This window comes from Miscanthus floridulus, chromosome 15 (genome assembly GCF_019320115.1).
Source record: "Miscanthus floridulus cultivar M001 chromosome 15, ASM1932011v1, whole genome shotgun sequence".
Taxonomy (NCBI): domain Eukaryota; kingdom Viridiplantae; phylum Streptophyta; class Magnoliopsida; order Poales; family Poaceae; genus Miscanthus; species Miscanthus floridulus.
The window spans coordinates 71,413,319-71,430,471 of NC_089594.1; the positions used below are offsets into that span (position 1 = coordinate 71,413,319).

Consider the following 17,153-nt stretch of genomic DNA (forward strand, 5'->3'; position numbering starts at 1 on the left):
GCGCGAGGTGGAGATTGCGTCTCCTTGCCAAGGCCTTCCGCAAGAGGTCTCGCACGAGGCGGAGCTACTTGCCGAGGCCTTCCGTAAAAGGCCTCGCGCGAGGCAGAGATTGCGTCAGGACGCCGAGACCTCCTGTGCGAGGCTCAAGGCGAGGCAGAGAGCCTGGTGGGCTCGGACGTGGCCGGTGAGGAGCCCATGGCTTACCTCTTAGCTTTGTTTTTTTATGGGACTTAAGTGACCCTTTTGATGTTCGCTCGGGGTACCCCGTTCTACGGTACCCGACACTTGGTGGATGCGAATTTGCACGGAGAAGCGGATCTTGGGGAGGTTGAAAGAGTTTGCAAGGTTGCGTGCTGGTGCATTCAGGAAAGCGAGCTTGATCGGCCGGCCATGGCCGAGGTGGTGCAGTTTCTTGAGGGACTCTCTGAGGTCGACGTGCCTCTGGTGCCAAGGCTGCTCAATACTTTCACGGGAGGGTCGCCGGCGCCTGTGTACTATCTCGATTCAGGAGAACTTGTCGTTTCAGACAAGCAAAGTGAATAATATTATTTGCCTGGAGGTAGTAACATTTAGTTGCATGCATGCACCTCAACATATTATTAAGAAAACTTTCAGCCATTCAGAGGAAGATTGTGGTTTGTATCCTATCTTATGTATACATAATATTAAACAGGAAAAGTTTCTTGTCTGTCTCTCCCTGACTAAGTCCTCTGTGTCTCGTTCGTATGTCCGGACACATATGATCCGTGGTGATATTTCTCTCTTTTTGTCTTCGTTCATGAAAGTAGTGGCTGGCAGGAGCTGTGTTCTGTGCAGCGTGTATTAATCATTGTTCGTCTAAATAGTTGTTTAGCATATTTAGATATCGTTTAAACTCTATACAATGATGCGTCGCAGTCGTTTCCATTTAAGTGGTTATTTATTCCATTTAAATGACTATTTCCCTCGTTTAGTATGTCCATTTGTTGAAACAATGGCTAAACGGCCGGTGAATGATTGTTTATTATTTAAAAAACACTAGTCTTAATAAAGAAGAAGATCACAACAATTCAGAAAAAACAAGAAAAAATGGCTTTGATGGCACAGGAGAGAGAGAGAGAGAGAGAGAGAGAGAGAGAGAGAGAGAGAGAGAGAGAGAGAGAGAGAGCATCCCAGAGGTTCAATACAATTGCATTTATAGCCGAAAATTTGGCAAAGGGACGCATAAAAACCTAAAGCTTGCTAATGCAGGTACAATTCTATCTCACGTTTCCTAGGTGTCAGTCGCCCTAAATTATGGCTTCTGTTCAGGCGAAGTTTTGACTAAATGTGAACACAAACTAGTAAACCAATAACAATAGATTGTAGGTGTTGGATGTTAATCTAGTGGCTGCTAGCCATTGTCTGAAAATAAGTTATATTTCAGGCATATGAAATATAGCAGATCACATTCTATATATACTTGAATTTCTGAAGCAAGTCAGCTTCACAGAGAAACCCCCTTCTCTTCTATAAGTTCACTTCTCACTTCCCAGAGTACCGATCAACAAACACACAACAAAATTAACTCTGCTCCCAGTTGCCATGCATGCATGGTAGTGCACTTGCTCTCGATCAAACATTGACAGGATCAATGAAAGCCAACATGATGACCTAAATTGATCGATGACGAGACTTGACGATGTAGTGAGGGATCTGGGATGGAAGTTCAGGGGGCTAAAAGCTCATCTTTAACCTCCAACCTCTCCTTCTTAAAGCAACCATGGCAAAAAATCTTGGAGGTGCTCTAGGGGGCTCCGTGAGATTAGCGGTGGTAGGGGGGCTTGAGCCCCCTCCCCTCCCCTCCCCCTCTCCCCCGCCCCACCGCTAGATCCGTCCCTATGATGACGGATGATGGACAGGTACCCGCAGGAGAAGACCACCTGACCGCCTGTCACAACCATGAAGCCAAGGACCTTTAGGAGCGCTCCAACGCTTCGCCGCGATCTAGGACCCCACCCTTGCACTTTTAGCCGCCGCTATATATATCCAATAGACATTGCTATAACTATGTATATAGACATATTGTATATCTAAGTGCGTAGCAAAAGCTATGTATCTAAAAAACAAAACGTCTTATAATTTGGAATGGATGGAGGGAGTATATTTTATAATGCTAGTGGTGAATAATTTTGTGGTAAATTAAGCTAGACTATCTACATGATAGTATTAGTTTTTTTAAACAAAATAGATCAAATTCCTATTATCATATGTGAAGGTTATAGTATTATAGTTTATATAATAGATAGCCGGGTGTTTTTATTTTTAATAGGTTTTTTAAGATTTGTCTATTTTTAGCAGTCTCGTTAGAATTTTTTTTAGAAAAAAGAAATAGTTTCTATCCCCTGGTTAAACACATAGACTAGTTTCTGTTATGAAGATTTTTCTATTATGTAGATGTTACAAAATGGAAACCAAAGATAACAAAAATTAAGTAAAAATTAAAGTGAGCAAAGTATATGAGGAAATTATTTCCTTGACCTAAAAAAGTGTTGCTTAGTTTCTTGGTCTTTTTTCTCGAACTTGCTTATTTGGTCCTAAGACGAATTTCCTTTGATTTCTTGGCCCTTCCATTAGTTTAATGGGTTAACGGTGTTAAGCTCTACGCGAAATGACTATTTTACCCCTGGCACCGAAGGCTACCGTTCACAAGCCTTTCACGCTGCCTCTACTAATAATTTCCCAAAATAAGGTACAATATAAGCAAGTTCGAGAGAAAAAAAGGACCAAAAAACTTAGCAACATTTTTTTAGGGCCAAGAAAATAATTTCCTCAAAGTATATTAGTAATCTCATCAGAATTAATATGGATACTCCAAGAGAAGCCACCAATTAGCAATAGCAAGATGCCTGCAAGTTATCTTTCTTGTGGTTCTACTGAGTTCCTGCATATATTATCCCTAATTCCCTATGCGGACACAACGGACCTTTTTTTAATTGGAAATCGACCTTTTTTGGATGGGACAAAGCGGACACAATCGTTTGAATGCACTCGGACGTATTTGATGGGACCTGGCCCATGTAGATCCGGCCCTAGGAAAATTAGACACCTGACCTAAGGAAGGGGTGACTAGGCCGAGAAGCTCATCTACGCTAAATCGCTAATGACTTATGGCCCGGCCCGCCGCTGCCTTGCCGTGCTGGGCTGGGCGCTGTTGTGACAGACAGAGCTCGTCGATTTTTGCTGTGGCCTGGACGCGGAGCTGCTGGAGTTGCTCTACCCGTTGACCCGAGGCACAATTCGGATAGTCAAAGCTTTGACTTATGGTACGTTCAGGGGCAGGAGAGCCAAAGCGACTTCAAAAATGTTTCCAGTTCGAAAAGTTGGTGGAGATTTTTACTGATCTCACGTACATCCATCCAAGCGCCAAAACGTGGTGAAAAATCTACTCCACCGCAAAACTTCAAACAGCGTGTCGGTTTTCACGACCTCAGTTATTTTGTCGCCGGTGGAATTATGGTAGTAGTAAACAACACCGCCTGATGCAGGATCTCGACTGACAGCTACAGGCTACAGCTACGCCAAGCGCACCCAGGTAATTAAACTTAGCTAGGCCATTTAGCCCCATTTTGACATCTCTCTCTTACAGCATGTTTGATACGCGTGACTATAGTTACTAGAAGAAAACACAAAAAGTTTAAATAAGATGAATAGTCAAAAAAAAAAAGAAGTCTGAAAGTCAAAACCGTCACTTATTTTGGGACGGGGAAAAGAGGAAGTACATCTCAGCTTCAATTAATCAATTTTTATTGGATTTGGCTCAAAAAAACAGTTTTACTGGTAGGGTAGGATCTGTTTTTATAAACGTCAAAACAACTTCTCCCGTAGACAACCATAAAATGACTAAAATATCCTCTCTCTCTCTCTTTTCTTTTTTTTTTCTTATCACTAACCTTATCTGCTAACCCACTCGCCACCATTTGACCGCATAGCCATTCTTCTCCGAACGGCCAATGCCTCCTTCCATGCGCCACCCACGTCGCCGCCATGTGCCACTGGCCCCACCACGCGCGACCTAGCCTCACAAACGCAAGCCCCATCCGCCACCAACGCACGCCATCACCCACACCCCGCCACGCGCCCCCACCCACAACAAACCGCGCGGCCCACCTGCAACCGCCGCACAGCGCCCACCCGCCACCCGCCCCCCACCCCCCCACACACACACACACTTTCCGCTGCACACACCACTTTCCGCTGAGCGTCACGCCACGCCATGCTCCCCCTCCCCTCCTCTTCCGCCTATCCACTGTCGTCGTGCCTCGTTTGGCTGTCCCACCCACCAGCAACTCCGCCCCAGCTAGGGGCAAAAGAGCCCATGGCCACGCTCATCCCCACCAGTGCCTGAAGAAGCTAGGTCAAGCTGGTTTTTCCAGCTTCACCGGTGGCCCTTCAACTGTGAGAAGCAGTTTTCAAAGTCACTGTTTGGTAGGAAAAGCTAGAAAACACCTTTGTGAAGCTGTCCTGAATTAATTCCTACCAAACGGGGGCCTTAGAGTGGTGGGAGTGCAACTTGCATTGCACTTGCCTATTGACAGTTGACTTGTCTAGTGTCATCTTTTCTCCCTCTATCAAAGAAAAAAGTACAGAAAAAACGTCGGATGGATACGTGTACTCATTTTTACTCCTTCGCGACGGAAAAAAATCGTGCACACACCAGCGAGAGAGTACAACTCGAATATTTCTGTGTGTACAAAAATCTACGGAAACATTCGAATATCCATTGAAAAATATTTTTCTGACGGTGTACCGTCAAAAAATAACACACAGAAATAGAATACAGAAAAATCGAATTTTTCTGTGGGTTCACCGTCAGAAACAAATTTTCTGTGGGTCTCGCACACACAGAAAAACACATGTTTTTCTGTCGGTCTAGGTGAACTCACAAAAAAATTCATTTTGCCCAGATTAAAAATAATATTTCTGTGTAGCCAGCCTCACAGGAAAAAAGAGTTAAACACCCCAAAAATTTATTTTAAAACAATAGCAACAACATATTAAAATATATATTTTCCATACAGTAATTTATGTGCATGACCAACAAGGTTTCATTCAAATAATATACAAATCAGTAGTTCATCTTGAATGGAGTCAACACTTATGTCAAAAATAGAATCAGTCTGATCTATCAGCACATATATCATCTATACAGATATGATATCTGGTCATCTACATGTTCAACATGAATATTATAATGAATTCACATATATGGATATCTGGTCATATACAGAGGAGGAACCAGGCACCAAAGCAGAAGGGCTCCCACCACCTCCAGCTAGTGGCGGCACCACAGCACGGTGGACTAGGCACTGGGCGGCGTGTGGCAGCGTGAGGGCGCAGGCTGCAGGGGCATCGTGGTGTCGGGGGCTGAGGGGTGCCGCTGCTGGGATTGATTCCGTGGAAGGAGGCGTCATGGTCGCGTCCTCGCGTGAGGCTCTCAAGTCAGGGGAGGGCAGCGGGGAAGGAGAAAGAAACTGCTTCACCTTCCACTCCATCTCTACCTGTGAGAATATTACAAGGGCACTAATTAGTGGGGTCAAGCAGGTGGTCTGACCGTTCCATTGGTATGCATTATTATCTATTTGCGCAGATTTTTTCTAGAGTTTCTAATTCAAACATTTGACTGGTGACAGACAGGGAGCCAAATGTCTAAGATCCACTTATGTGGTCAGTAAAGATAACCTAGTCCATAGTAATAATTTGTATGCCTCTGATGAAAGCTTGTCACTCAGAATCAAAGTTTCAGTTTAAATATATAAATTGCTTATCTAATGCCAGCTAATCAAGAACAATCTTATTTGGCGAAAATGTTAAATGCCATAGCCATACCTTGGGAGTCGACAGCGAGAGAACATCTTATTTGGCATCCCAACAGAAGTAACATAAAAGCTAGCATCAATGCTGGACTGCTGCATCAATGAAACAAAGCGCGAAAGTGGAGAGCAAACAGAGAAGAATGGAAGACAGGAATACTCAGAAGAAATCTAGCATGGTTCACAACTGGATTTCTGGAAGCAAGATGGAATGGTACAACCAATTGTAAACTGCTTCACCTTGCACTCCATCTCTACCTGTAAGAACAGTCAATGAAATCATGGTGACAAATTCAATAGAAATAGTAAGGCTATTTGGTTAATCTAGATTCCACTCAATACAATATTATTATCCATCGTCTTAATATGAAAACTATTTTTTTCTTATTCAACCAATATGATGAACCCGCTAGCAAATGAAAGAATCAATAATTAACTGCTGTTGTGAAAGAAACTGTCAATCAGCACTCCATCACCAGTGCTAACAAATATACCATTATAGGGTATCAGTTACTAAAATTCAAAGACATATTCTTTTTCCTCCCAGCTAGGCATAATCATTTTTCCTCCCAGCTAGGCATTTGTACAAACAGTTGGTGCACTGACCTACTATAGTCCTCTTATCAGTTTCATATATTTAATTTTTGGAGTAAAAACTATTTAAGTTAACCAAGTAGAACATAGTATATCATATATTTATTCAAGTGCGCAACTAACCACAGCACATGGAAAAAGAAATCAAGCTTACCCTTCGATGCAAGTTGCTCGTTCAAACCGGTATACTTGCTCTGCTCTACCTGAAAATTTATAAGGGAAATAGGATTACTATATAAGTTAAATCAAACATTATTAATTATACATATACATACTGTTAATTCTTGTGACAGTAGTGCATGCAAACTACACTTGGAGAATAAGAAGTCCTAGACTGATTAACAATAAGATTGTAAGGAATACTGAGTACTATGAAGAAACACTTATTAGTTCACCAACGTGTATCTGACATATCACGTTGAAGGGGAAAAAAAGGATTAGCTTGATAAATTTATTAGTCAATTCCTTCTCTTCAGAAGGGTAAACATCGCATTTTCTACAGATGGTTATATAAAGTAGTTGTAGACACTAAAATTGCTCATGAATAATTGATCAAACAGAAAAGAGGGCCGGATCCGGCCAGGTGAAGAAGGGGAGGGGAGGGGCACCCGTCGGGGAAGAAGAAGGGAGGGAGGGCGCCGGCGGGAGAGAAGAAGGGGGAGGGGAGGGCCGCCGCCGGCCACCACCACCACAGCCACCAGCTAGATCCGGGAGAGGGAGGGCAGATCCGGCCGGTGAAGAAGGGGGAGGGGAGGGGCGCCCGGGGGGAAGAAGAAGGGAGAGGGAGGGCGCCAACGGGGGAGAAGGGGGAGGGGAGGGTCGCCACCACCACCACGCCCCGTCGCCGCCGCCACCACCACCACCACAGCCACCGGCCGGATTCCGGGAGAGGGAGGGCCGGATCCGACAGGTGAAGAAGGGGGGAGGGGCACCCGCCGGGGAAGAAGAAAGGGGAGGGGAGGGGCGGCGGGGGAGAAGAAAGGGGGAGGGGAGGGCCGCCACCACCACCACGCCCGCCGTCGGCCACCACACCACCACCGCAGCCACCAGCCGGATCCGAGAGAGGGAGGGCCAGATCCGGCCGGGTGAAGAAGGGGGAGGGGAGGGGCACCCACCGGGGAAGAAGAAGAGGGGAGGGGCGCCGCTAGGGAAAAGAAGGGAGAGGAGAGGGGCGCCGACGGGGAGAAGAAGGGGGAGGGGAGGGTCACCGCCACCACCACGCCCCGCGCCGCACCACCACCACCACCACAGCCACCGGCCGGATCCAGGGAGAGGGACGGCCAGATCCGGCCGGTGAAGAAGGGGAGGGGAGGGGCACACCGTCGGGGAAGAAGAAGGGGAGGGGAGGGGAGCCGAAGGGGAGAAGAAAGGGAGGGGAGGGCCGCCGCCACCACCACGCCCCGCCGCTGGCCACCACCACCACCGCAGCCACCAGTCGGATCCGGGAGAGGGGGGCCGGATCCGGCCGGGTGAAGAAGGGGGAGGGGAGGGGCGCCAGCGGGGGGGGAGAAGAGGGGAGGGCACGGATCTGCTCGGTCGGCGGCGGCCGGCGACGGATCCGGATACGGCCCCGTCTCATCCTCGCGCCACCGGTGAGGGAGGGAGAGCGCGGCCGCCGGCGTGGAGGTGGTGGCGCCGGATCCAGCCGCCTAGGGGCGTGCTCGCCATGGATTTGGCCCATCTAGGGGTGAAGGAGAGGGGCCGCGCCCGCCGCGTCGATGAAGAGGGAGAGGGAGGAGGGGAGCTGACAGTACTTTGCTGATATAGTATACTGGACGCTGCACTTTATACACGTGCCCTTGTTCTTCTCTTTCTATGACTATTGCTGTGCTGATTACGGTAGGAGTTGCCGCGATATATAGCATCATATCTTCATCTTTCTTTGGAGGTGTCAGGATAGGTGATGAAGTGAGGTATTCTTTAAGTTTTTTGAAAGCTTCGTCGGCCTCCATTGTCCACTCGAACTTGTCTGTTTTCTTTAGTAGTTTAAAGAAAGGTAACCCTTTTTCGCCGAGTCTTGATATGAAACGATTGAGGGCCGCCATGCATCCTGTTAGTTTCTGAACATCTTTGACACTTCTAGGTGGGCCCATTTCTGTTATAGCTCAAATTTGCTTGGTGCTGGCTTCGATTCCGCGCTGACTGACCAAAAATCCGAGTAGTTGTCCTGAGGGAACTCCAAATACACATTTATTTGGGTTCAATTTCCATCTCCATTTCTTCAAGTTTTCGAAGGTTTGCTTTAAATCTTCAATTAGAGTGTCTGGGTTCTTTGTTTTTACCACCACATCATCCACGTATGCCTCCACATTTTCACTGATTTGATTCCCGAGGCAAGTCTGGATAGCTCTTTGGTACGTGGCACCAGCGTTCTTTAGTCCAAACGACATGGTCTTGTAGCAGTAGGCACCAAACAGGGTGATGAAAGATGTCTTGCTCTGGTCTTCTTCTTTTAGTGCGATCTGGTGATATCCTGAATAGCAATCGAGAAAAGATAATAACGCAGATCCTGCTGTCGAGTCAACTATCTGGTCAATGCGTGGTAGCCCGAACGGATCTTTTGGGCAATGTTTGTAGAGATCTGTGTAATCGACGCACATACGCCACTCGTCCGTGTTTTTCTTCTGTACAAGGACCGGGTTTGCTAGCCAATCTGGATGTAGGATCTCCTTGATGAATCCGGCTGCCATTAGTTTTGTTATTTCCTTTTTAATTGCTGCCTTCTTGTCGGGTGAGAATCGTCGTAGCCGTTGTTTTACAGGTTTGGAGCTTTTGTTAACATCGATTCTGTGCTCAGCCAACTCCCTTGGGACTCCTGGCATGTCGGCTGGCTTCCAAGCGAAGATATCTTTGTTGTCCCGAAGAAAGTTGGTGAGCGTGAGTTCCTATTTTGCCGAGAGGTGAGCACTGATAGTTGCTGTCTTGGAGGTATCGCTTGTGCCTAAGTCGATTTGCTTGATGTCGACTTCTTTTGGCGGTGCGATGATGCTGGGCTTTTTAGCCGGTATTTCTAATTCTTCTTGGCTTGTTTCTGCAGCGATTGCGGCTATTTCTTTTCTTCCATTGTCGGCTTGCGCTTTAGCTGCGATCTGGATCGCCTGAACGTCGCAGTCAAAAGCGCGCTTTAAATTGCTTCGAAGGGAAAGGATATCGTTGGGTCCTGGCATCTTAAGTAGTAAGTACGGGTAATGTGGTATTGCCATGAATTTGGCTAGTGCTGGACGTCCGAGGATTGCATGATATGATGAATTGAAATCGGCGACTTCAAATTTGATAAACTCTGTTCGGTAGTTTGAAGGAGTTCCAAAGGTAACAGGTAAAGTAATTTGTCCGAGTGGCATGGCTGCTTTGCCGGGTACTATTCCGTAAAAAGGTGTGCTTGTTGGCGTAATCATCCCGGCGAGTTGTAGCCCCATTTTCCTTAGAGTTTCTGAAAAGATGATGTTAAGCCCAGGTCCTCCATCGATTAGTACTTTGGTGACGGTCATACCAGCAATAGTCGGATCCAGAACCAATGGATAATGGCCTGCGTTTCCCACGCTAGTCCATTGGTCTTCTCTGGTAAATTGGATAGGATACTATGACCAATTGAGGTATCTTGGTGTAGCCGGTTCTGCTGTCATAATGGTCCGCAGTGCTAGTTTTTCTTAATGTTTGCTTCTGCAATCCGAAGCCCCTGAGAAAATCACTGCTACCGTTCCCCTAGGTTTTTAGAATCCTTTGTCCTCGTGGCTGTCTTCTTCTCTCTTCTGATTGTCCTCTTTAGTGTTTTCCTTACTATCTTTTCTTGTGTATCGATCATTGAAAGTGTAGCAATTTCCGATAGTGTGCCTCCCACCAGGGTGCAATGGGCAACGTATGTTTTCAATGTCATCATATCTTCTTGGTTTGGGAAATTTCTTTGATTTGTCGGCCATTGCCACAGTATTGTCTGGTCTACGTTTTCTTTCTTGATGTCTGCTATTTCGTTGATTTTGCCTGTCCGGGTTGTCTTGGTTGCTTCTGTCCGGGAACCTCTCTCATGTTTTTTCTTTTGTAGTAATCATCTTTTCTACTGTACGTCTGAATTCTTCATTGTTTCTCGGATTTTCTTTGTAGAAGTCTTGAAATTGCCATCTGGCCATGATTCCGTGAGAAAAAGCTTCAATTACTTCTCGTTCGGTTATGTCATGCACTTGAGCTCGTAGTTCGCCGAATCGCCGATAATAGTTTCTGAGACTTTCACCTCCCTTTTGCTTGAGTCCTTTTAGTTCTGCATGAGTGATTAGGTGTGTAATGATTCCTGCGAAATTCTCACAAAACGCTCTCTGCAAATCCTCCCAATTTCTGATAGATCCTGGATTTAGTTTATCGAACCATTGGAGGGGCATGGCCTCTAGTGCCATGGGGAAGAAGAGGGCTTTGATATCGTCGTCTCCTCCGGCTAGTTCAATCGATTGTGAATATATTCTGAGCCACTGCTTTGGTTCGGTCTTGCCATCATACTTGGAGTGATTAGATGGTTTGAATTTGTGAGGTAATCGCACCAATGTGAGCCTGTTCGCGAAATAGGGGAACCTGTCGTGAGCCTTGGTTTCTTTGAATTCAGATTCGGCGCCTTCCTCTGGCCAACTGTCGTTCTGATGGGAACAATTTTGCGAGGTTGTCTGGGTAGGAACCCTGCTCCTAGTCTTCCTTAGTTGTTCAAATCGGTGGCCTTGATTATGTTCCTTCCTACTTCCTCCGTCATGGCTTCCACCCGACCCAAGTCTTTCGAAGGCGGATTTCCTTTGATTTTGATCTTCTTGCCGGTGGGTTGTTGATCTGGCGGGTAGTCTTGATCGAGCTTTCTCTTCATGTGTTCTCGGGATTGTCGATCGGAGCAAGTCCTGGAGCTGTTCATACTTCTCACCAGGATGCGAAGTTGCTCCGAGTTCTTCTAATGCTTCTCGAATCTTATCGTAAGGCATATTCACCGTGCGTCTCCCTTCGACTTCTCGTTGTGATTTTCTTCTGTTGTACTCATCCAATTCTGACTTGTATCTGGTCCAAGCTTCCCTGCGCTGCCTAGCACGGTGTAGGCGCCCTTGCTTCAACTTGTTTTTTCTTTCTCTAGCTTGTTTCTGACTATCTATTTCTCTGTCGTAGCTCTGGGCAAAGGGTGATATGTTGGATTCTGATTCATCTGATGATCTAACATCGGGTGCTTCCGGGGGATTTAATGGTGACCGCGGTCGTCGAACCATGAACACTTCTCGCGCATGAGTCGTTCTGTTATTGGCGTTAGTTTTCATACTGTTGGAGTCGCTGATAACTTTAGTGGATGCCTCGGTGTCGTAGATCGAGTCTCCTTCTTGGTAAGGTAAAATAGCTGTTGTTGTCGTGCCGACTAGTTGGGTTCCGCTACCTTCAGGAACGGAATCCGGCCAGTGGATGATACAGTCCCGCGATGTTATCGTTAGCACGAGGCCCTCCTGAGCTCCTGTCAGTGGTATCCCGAATCTTGGATTAAAAAATCTTTTGACCTGTCCTTGATAGGATCTTGCCATGTTGTCGAGCCCAAATGGAGAAGAACTCGACTTCTTGAGAGAATTCTGGGGGTAATCCGAGTTGTTTTGGGTTGTGTTCCGGAATCTTGCCAAAAAAGAACTCGGTTTCTGGAAACACTCTGATAAAACTTCGCTTTGGAGCTTGAATTCGAATCGGATACGAGTGGTCGTGAAATCCGATTTGATTCGGATACTATGAGCTGCGCGAATCTTCTGGTGAGCTGATCCGTTGTAGTCGTTGGAATAGGAACTTCTTTTAGATGATCTAAATCTTTGAGGAGATGGCTTTGAAGCTTGCCGTTGTTGTCTGCCTCGCAGATCCATGAGCCGAAGATGAAAGTTGACCCCGTCGAGAAAATCATGTTATCGAGGTCCATCGAGCTCTCGGAAGCAAAGTCGCCGAAATCCCCTACCTGGCGCGCCAGCTGTCGATGTTTCACCACCAATAGCCTGCCACGGGGGTACCCGGGCAGTATGTTTCGGGCTTCGGCGTATGCTGAACTCGATGGTTAACGTAAGAGACAGTCGATTTATCCTGGTTTAGGCCCTCGATCGTAGATCGAGTAATAACCTTATGTCTAGTCGGCGTTAGCCTTTGCGTTGGATTGATTGTAATGTGTTGTGTTGTGTTGTACAATTGTTCTCTCCCTCTCAGGAGCCCTGCCCTCCTTTATATAGTCAGGAGGCCAGAGTCCTAGTCGGTTTATAATGAGATTTCCTAGTAGGATTACCTAATAGTTCTACTACTACAATTATATGGGAAGAATCCTAGTTGGACTAGATCTTTTTTCTACCCTACGGGGTATCCTGTGGGTCCCGCATCGACAGATATCATCTACATACAGGACAAGAAAGATAAACTTCCCATTCTTAAACTTTGTATAGACACAATTGTCCTCTACATTCTCTTTAAACCCAAAATTCTTTATTGTCTGATCAAACTTCAAGTACCACTGTCTTGAAGCTTGTTTTAATCCATAAATGGATTTCTTTAGGCGGCATCACATTCATTCTTTTCCTTCCATGACAAAACCTTTCGGTTGTGCCATGTAAACATTTTCCTCCAAGTCTCCGTTGAGAAATGTCGTCTTTATATCCATCTGATGTAATTCTAAATTGTAATGTGCCACTAATGCCATTATGATTCTGAAGGAATCCTTACATGAGACCGGAGAAAAGGTCTCATTGTAATCAATCCCTTCTCTTTGCGTAAAGCCTTTTGCCACAAGTTGGGCTTTATATCTCTCTATATTTCCTTGAGAGTCAAGTTTTGTTTTGTAGACCCATTTACAGCCTACTATTTTAGCTCCTTTAGGAATTATCTCCAAATCCCAAACTTTATTGGCATTCATAGATTTCATTTCATCTTCCATGGCCTCAAGCCACTTTGATGAATGATCACTTCTCATGGCTTCTTCAAATGAGGTGGGATCATCCTCCATTTGAAATTCCTCAATGTTGTACACTTCATAATCAGCAGAAATAGCTGATTTTCTAACTCTTTGAGACCTTCTAGGGGCCTCCACATTTGGCACATTTTCTGTTTGAGGATGTTGTTGCTCCCCCTCATTTGTGACAATAGGTTCTATAGGATCCTGAAGAACAGGTTCCTCATCATTATTCATTGTTGCCACAAGCGGGATAACAACAGGTGCTGGCACCATAGTGTCTTGCACTGTCGGTGCAGCGATAGCAGGTAGTGAGAAAAATGGCTCATGAATCATCGGAGTGGGTGCATACACCCGCTTCTCTTCAAGGTCAATTTCTCGAGCTACCATGCTCCCCTTCATCATTTCATCCTCTAGAAAGACAACATGTCTCGTTTCCACAAATTTTATATGTCTATCTGGACAGTAGAAACGAAAACCGTTTGACTTTTCTGGGTAGCCAATGAAATGACAACTCACTGTTTTGGGATCTAGCTTCCCAATGTCCGGGTTGAATACTTTAGCCTCAGCAGGGCTCCCCTCCACATGCAAGTGGTTTAGTGAGGGTACTCTTCCTATCCACAACTCATACGGTGTTTTGGGCACCGACTTACTTAGTACTCTATTGAGAATATGAATGGCGGTTTTTAACGCCTCCATCCATAGGCTCAATGGTAAGATGGAGTAACTTATCATACTACGCACCATATCCATCAGTGTACGATTGCGTCTTTCAGCTACTCCATTCTGCTAAGGTTCACATGGTGTAGAATACTGGGCTACTATGCAATTCTCCTATAAGAACCTTGCAAAAGGTCTAGGAACTTGGCCATATGGGGTATGCCGACCGTAGTACTCCCCCCCACGGTCAGACCTGACTATCTTAATCTTTAAATTGTGTTGGTTTTCAACTTCTGCCTTAAATATCTTAAATTTATCCAATGCTTCTGTTCTTTCTTTGATCGGATAAATATAGCCATAACGGGAGTAATCATCTATGAATGTTATGAACGAATCATAACCATCCACACTCTTTACATGAAATGGACCACAGATGTCTATGTGAATAATCTATAGAATTCCTGCTCTTCGTTTGGCATCTTTCTTAATTTTCTTTACATACTTTTCTTTTATGCAATCTCTGCATTATTCTAAATCTGAGAGCTCTAATGGAGGAAGAATATCATTCTTAACTAGTCTTTCTATTCCCCCCTCGAAATATGGCCTAAACGACAGTGTCATAATTTTAACTACGCATCGTGAGCTCTCTTTCGTTTTCTGTTTACATCCGCAGATGAGGATACATTCACATTGTCGCACGTAACGTTCCTATCATCGCATACAATATTCACATCATCACGTAGTGATAACAAATAAAGCTCATTTTGTAAGATAGCAAGACCAACACATGCATCATTAAAAGTTATCTTGCATTTGCCATTTCCAAAATGGCAATCATAACCATCATTGTCTAAACATGACACACTAATCAAGTTCCTCTATAACGAGGGAACATAAAAAACATCTCTAAGTATGAGGTTGAAACCATCAGCAAGCTCTTGAGAAAGTCGCCAACGGCTTTAACTTCTGCTCGGACTCCATTTGCGACTTTAACGTGTCTTTCGCTTCTTTGCGTAATCCTCGTCGAACGGAATCCCTATAAAGAATTAGCAACATGAATAGTTGCACCTAAGTCAATCCACCAAGTAGATTTCGAATATTGTACATATAGGGATTCATTTATGAACGTAATAATGTTCTCACCTTTCTTTGCCATGATCATATTTAGGTAATCAGGACAATCTTTCTTATAATGTCCTGTCTTCTTGCAGTAGAGATATTGATCTTTCTCTACTGTGAACTTGTTTTGCTGAGGCTGATGCAGCATGGGACCCTTTCCTTTTGATTTTGAGGAGAAGTTAGTATTAGGATTCTTTTTCTTATTATCTTTTAGATAATTAATAGAGCCACCATTGGCAGCTTTCATTCTCTCCTCCTCTTGCACACACATAGCCATGAGCCTCTCCATGTCCTATTTCTCGGGCTGTATGTTATATTTGACAACAAAAGTGTCAAACTCTTTTGGCAAGGAAGCAAAAACCAAACGGATAAGAAACTCATCCTTGAGAGCCAGATCCATTGGTTTTAGCTTGGATGCCAAATGGCTCATCCTTAGTATGTGCTCTCTTATGCCACCATTGCCTAAGTATCTCTCTGTCACCAGCTGCTTTATCAGCTAGGTAGCATATGTCTTTGAAGAACCAGGGAACTGACTCTTTATTCCTTCGAGATACTCAGTGACGGTGTCACACTCTGGGATTGAGCCCACAATTGTAGGCTCAATCGTGTTCTTTATCACAGTCAAACACTTCTTGTTGGCAGTGATCCATTTTCTATGCTCAAGGTCATAGGACATTCTTTGGGATGCAAAATCCCTCTCTCTGGTTGCCCAAGCGGCATCAGCCTCGTTTGTCTCTCTCACCGGTGCCACAGGCTCTGTGGGACACGGTGTGGTGACTACCCAGTCCACCTCAGCGAGGATGAAAGCTAGGTCGATCTTTTTCTTCCACTCAATGTAGTTATCACCTTTTAGAGTCGGGATCTCTTTGATACAACTCATCAAGTTGTATCCGCCTGAAAACACGATTCAAATAGAGTGAGAACATAAATTTAATAATAACAATTGCATGCTTTAGTTCCAACGTTGGTCAAAATTAAAACATACAATTGTCCTATACACTAATTCTACATCACCGTTGGGCAGAAATAAAATTAATGCAAGACAAAACATCATAATATTGCCATTAATCAACGTTGGTCAGAATAATAATAATATTATAATCAATTAAAACATATCCATTTTTCAAAATTAAATTCTCCCGTTGGTTCAAATTTAATAATGAAAATAACATCTTTAAATACGCAGCGGAATAAATGAACTCATTTTCTTGAATTTTACCCACAGGGAAATTCTTTTTCTATTTTCTTTTGAGCCAATTTCTATTTTTCAATTTCCTAGAAAAAGACAAATATGAAAAACGGGCTCTTGCTCTTTCTTTCTCGGCCCAAAACGGCCAAAATCAACTCGGCCCACGGCTGTGCGTGGCGCTCAGTCGCACCTAGGCCGCAACCTGGGCCTGGGCCGGCAAAGCGACTCGGCCGCGCGCGCCCGCCTGGGCCGCATCGCTGGCCCGCTTGATCTTGGCCATCCGCGCCGATCCGACGGCCGAGCGGTGAGCTCGGGTGAATAAAAAACTCGCCGACGCTGGCCTCCACAGAAACCCTAGCTCACTTTCTCCTCTGCTCTCTCTCTCTTCGCCGCTCTCTCTTCTCTCTTCAGCACCGCAGCACCGAGCGATGAGCAGGCAAAGCAGTGGAGCAACAACAGTGGAGCAATGGCACCATCACCGGCCCCCTCACTGGCGTGCGCGCTCCCCAGCGGGTGAGCGCGCCACCGTCGAGTGGCCTGGCCGCGGTGCCTCTTTGGCCGGAGCCCGGCGAGCAGTGCCCCCGGCTCGGCCCTTTCTTTTCCCTGCGCACCGGCGTGACAGCAACGCTGCGCAGCGGCGAGGTAGGTCTCCCTTTCCCCTTCTTCCCCAATCGAATTTGGATCTGCTTGCTCTTCTCGGTTTTGACCGATTGGGATGGGTTAGGGTTGAACTGTGTTAGGGTTAGGGTTTCGGGATGGCACTGTTTATCTTCCCTAGAGGGACTCTACGGTTTTAGGGTTCGGCATCTTACATTCTTAAGGCCGAAAACCCTCTTGTCTTTCT

At 45.5% G+C, this 17,153-nt stretch overlaps 1 pseudogene; it reads left to right on the plus strand.

Annotated features, from left to right (window-relative positions):
* LOC136507626 (G-type lectin S-receptor-like serine/threonine-protein kinase At2g19130) overlaps positions 1-5,571 on the plus strand; it is a 51,806-nt pseudogene extending 46,235 nt beyond the window's left edge.
* Positions 5,572-17,153: the final 11,582 nt, after the last annotated feature.